This window comes from Coffea arabica, chromosome 1e (assembly GCF_036785885.1).
Source record: "Coffea arabica cultivar ET-39 chromosome 1e, Coffea Arabica ET-39 HiFi, whole genome shotgun sequence".
Classification (NCBI taxonomy): domain Eukaryota; kingdom Viridiplantae; phylum Streptophyta; class Magnoliopsida; order Gentianales; family Rubiaceae; genus Coffea; species Coffea arabica.
The window spans coordinates 44834750-44839475 of NC_092311.1; the positions used below are offsets into that span (position 1 = coordinate 44834750).

General features: G+C 34.4%; 1 long non-coding RNA gene across 1 annotated transcript; it reads left to right on the forward strand.

The window, feature by feature from the left end:
• Window positions 1-1676: 1676 nt before the first annotated feature.
• On the forward strand, window positions 1677-2067 carry LOC113695159 (uncharacterized). Its single transcript, XR_011817748.1, has 2 exons — window positions 1677-1756; window positions 1853-2067. It is a non-coding gene; the product is annotated as an uncharacterized lncRNA (long non-coding RNA).
• The last annotated feature ends 2659 nt before the right edge of the window (window positions 2068-4726 follow it).

The window sequence follows — 4726 nt, forward strand, 5'->3', positions numbered from 1 at the left end:
TTCACCAGTACTTACAACCTGAAAGTTATCTTGGATCCCTTTTTTAATTCTGCTCCCAACTATTGAGGTAATCAAGTAACAAATTTTTTTTTTTTAAATCACCATATTTCTCACCTTCACAATATTGTCTCGCCTGTGTGTGCTTTTTAAAATTCCACCATTAATGAAAACCTCGTAACTTTGAGAGTCTCGGGATGCATGAGAGTTAGATTTTTTTTTTTTGAATTTTTTGATACATGTGTCATACCGCTCAAACAACAAAGCTGAAACACATCCAACATCAAGTACATACCATTCGAAATTGTTAAGAACATTCCACTAAATTACATCCTAATTTAACACTGGACTCTATATTTTTCCATGTCCTCTGAATCACTTGCCCAAATTTACTGTCAAATATCCTCTATGTTTGTTGTCTTTCGATCCTTCCCCTTCAATGCCAAGACTTTTTGACATAAATATTCTTTTTCTATTAAATTATTGAATTGAAAATTACCGCAACTAACTTAATATCAATAATTGACCAAAACCTAGCTATGATATTATACCAGATGCTAAGATCCAAGAGCAAACGAAGAATCATTGAAAAATTAAGTGCATGACAATTTAAAGGAAGCAAATAAAAAACTTGAAACTTCAAGTAAATACAAGATTAATGTGGTTTGACTCAATTATTAAATCTATATCTATAAAGACAAAACTCGATATGTGAGAAAAATAGAAAAATCTAATTTAAATCCCGACGCAACCGTATTATGACATTTCTCACGTAGCAAGAAGCCCTTCCCTCAATCTCATTACATGTTACTACTTAAAACAAAAATAAAGCAATTTTTATAACAAGGTAAATTTTATTTTGTCCTTACGCCACCTTTTTAAGAAGAAAAATTTAAGTATGACACTTGGTAAAGAAAAGTGCACGTAACTTGAAAGTTGGATGGCAACTTCAAAAATTCTTCAATAAACCAAACTCGTATATTAATTTTTTAACACATGCCAAGCGTCCACCAACTAAGATACCCATAACAAAGTTATCTAGTGTAGAGATTTTAGCATTGTATGATTTATAATTTGCTTGAAACATATTTTAAGTAGTTAAAATGAGAGAGCTCAAAGGATTGTGAGACCTTTTTTTTTTTTTTTTGATAAATTATTCTGATGAGTTGCTTTGTTTTGATCAATCATTTATTGGTACTTGGCCGATTTTATCCTATCATCTTTTCGCAAACATTTGGATAGTTATTTATATACGGTTAAAATTTAGGTAAACTTTAGTTTTAAAAAATTAGTTGAAATTGTATTACACACCATTTGACCAAGTAATGTAACGTAATTTGGACCATCTTTGAAAACCGGTGCTAAGTCTTTTCCATGCCCCTTTACAGAAAAGCTATCATTTCCAATGATAGTTCGATCCGGCAATGCATGAGTTGGCAAACAAGACATTTGTGTTGCTAGGGTCAGTTAAATTTGTGGCTCTGATAAGGCGATTCTCTGTAGACATAGCAGCTTTTGGGTTAGAGTTCCAAAGTTCCAAGAACTCTATCCAAGTGTCTGGAGTCTAAAGTTGCTCTGCCTAGTGCCCTAAACGAGGATAGGCCAAGCTCTATGGAGAAGTTGCAGGTGCTCCTAAGGCATCCTATCTTCTGCGGCCTGTTCTTGCTGCTAGTTTATGTTCAAACCTTGCTATGGCTGGTTCCATAGTTAAGTTTCTTCCAGGATTTGAAGGACCCCTCCCCTTTGAACTCGAAACCGGGTGAGCCACTAAGCATAACATATATATAATAACACTCGAAATTAACATTGATCAAAACTTAGAATAAATAGTTGATCCATTTTCTGATATTATCAGGTATATTGGAGTTGGTGAATCAGAGGATGTTCAGCTCTTCTACGTATCAAGTCAGAGTCAAATCCTCAATCGGATCCTCTTATCATTTGGTTAGATGGAGGACCTGGCTGCAGTTCATTTATTCCACTTTTCTTTGGGATAGGTGAATTCTAATGCCTTACACTTTGCAGTAGGTGTCACAAAAAAAAAAAAGAACAATTGCGGCAATATTTTGATCTTGATTTTGTATAATCTTGAAACTCTGCAAAAAAGGCAAAAGACGTTGTCTGATTGCAGGGCGGAGCTAGAAAAAATTATTAGTGGGGGCAAAAGCAATACTAAAATTTTTTACCTATTCTTTTTCTAGTTTTTTAAGCAAAAAAAAAAATTACCAATAAGTACAAATGATGCATATATTCCATGAAAAACATAAAAAAACAAATTCAAAATTATTAATGTAATAATAATTTTATTTCAAAAATAAACTAAATTATTTACAATTGCTCACTGCAAGTTTTTATATTTTGATAACTAATTTGGTTGTGGAAGTAAGAATGACTCTCGGTTGTGGAGGGAAAATGGGGGATCAGTGGAGGGAAGGGAAATTGGGAAGTGGGGACAAAGGAAGTGAATGATATGATTGGATGAATTGATTAAAAGAAAGAGTAGCTAGCTGCTTGGTTGTGGAAGGTAATGGATCTCGATTGTGGAGGGAAAATGGGGGACCAGAGGAGGGAAGGAAAATTGGGAAGTGAAGCACAAAAAAAGTGAATGATATGATTGGTACTTGCTAGTTGAAATGAAATTTTTTTTTTAAAACTTATTTCAAATGGAATTTGTGCCCCACGTATCTTTTTAGAATTTTAGTTTATGAACTAATTTAAAAAATCACGTAATTCTTTCACATCCTTTTTAAAAAAACTCTGGGAGCACACTTAAAATTATATTAAAATTGTAGAAGTATTATAGAAATTTAAGGGCCCAGTGCCCCCACCTTAAATCCGCCCCTATCTGGTTGACGAAGCTTTATGTAAGGTCTTTTGTTTTGTTTTGTTTTTTCTGGGTAAAAGTATTAATTTTATTGAATAGCATCCATTTGACGCCAGTAGCAACTGCTACAAACATCTATACAATAACTAACTACACATTCACATCAAATTAAAAAGCCCAAAATATAAACTAAGCTCAAAAAACATGCACCTAAATATTTTTTCATATGCATTGCTACAATAAAGCTTTTGAAAAACGTTCCTAAAAACAGGTAATTCAAATAGAGCCATAATCTTTATTTGTCTTTAATGTTCAAGTGATGATGATTGATAAACTGGAGTGCCAGCATTTGATCAAGTCACTGGCCCGTGATTTCTGTTGCAGGACCAGTAGTTTTGGAGCCAATGTCGTTCGACGGCGCTCTGCCCAAGTTGGTATTAAATCCTTCTACTTGGACCAAGGTAAACTCAAGAATTGAGTTTCTCTTTTCTTTTCTTTTATTTTTTTGCGAGAGAAAAAGAGATTTAAGTTGATGAGTATATCTTAGACTCATAGAAGTGTTACATGAAAAGGTTATTGAGATACATATATAAATAAGGTTCCAAAATTTTTCTTTTTTCTTTTTTTTTTTTTTGAAATAATGTTCAAATAATCTTTATCCAAACAAACCTAATTTTCAAGATTAAGAATTCGAGTTGACTTTTTTTTTTTCGCTAAAGGAGTGGGTGTACCTTCGAGTTGACTGCAAGATTGAGAATCACTTCTTGTTGCTTGTTAGGTTGTAAGCATTATCTTCGCCAGTAGGAACTGGTTTTTCTTCTGCTAAGACTGCACAAGCTTCTGAATCTTCAGATTTAAAAGCCTCAGATCAAGCTTATGAATTTATTAGGAAGGTACACGCCCATCACTCAGCTAAATAATGAATCGTGAGGCTTCATGGAACGTTGGACAATTACTAATCAAGAAAATGCCATATTTGTCTCTAGACCCTTTATTATGCAAAAAGACCAGTGTCTTTAATTATTTTCCTTCTGAATAGTGGAATCCTGCATGGCTCTGCCCAAAATTGCCTCCATTGGATTCAAGTTCTCTATGAACAAAATTTTGATTGTATAGAACAGTTGACAGCGGAAGCTGAATAAAAGTGACATCAATAATAATTGGCTATGGTAGTTGATACGGTGAAACACCTTGAGAGAATCCCATTAGGGTGAAACCTAACTCTGATTCAAAAGTTTAAACCATTAGATCTCAGGCCTTTACTTACATATTAATCGCTCAATATGGAACGTAATCTTTTACTCATGAACCTAACAGTAGTTTCGGCAGTTAGCGTCATGGGAGCTATAGTAGAGGAGGAGGTCAGACATGTGGCTCTTCCATGGGGAAAGATCCCAAAGTCTCATGAAAGGTGGCAATCTCTAGAATGGAATATCCCACTCACAGTGTTTAGTTAGTGAAATGTTCTGATACGGGATCCTATGATAATTAGTTTAACATGTATATTGAGATATTCCATCTCTTGTACAAACTTGTCCCATATCAATGAACTTACAGTTTTACCTTGAAAAAATAGTGGAAGATGACTAATTTTGAATTTGATGCTTACAATTCAATTTTGGGTACAAATTTCAATAAGCGAGGCAATTTATTGTCTTTTTGCATGTAGTTGTATCTTAATGTCTACAATTGGTTTGCTAGTGCCTATAGTACACAGTGTGTAACAGCCTCACCTTCCCCTAAGGTGAACCAAAGAGGTTAGCGGACTGCTTGCCCAACTCTCGCCAGCACTAATGGTGCAGGCAAACACGATCTAAAACGTTCCGGGAAAATAAAAGCGCGTTCAAACAAGTTGAAATCGCAAAATAGCCAAACGCAAATCAAACCGTCGATGAAAAGTGGGTG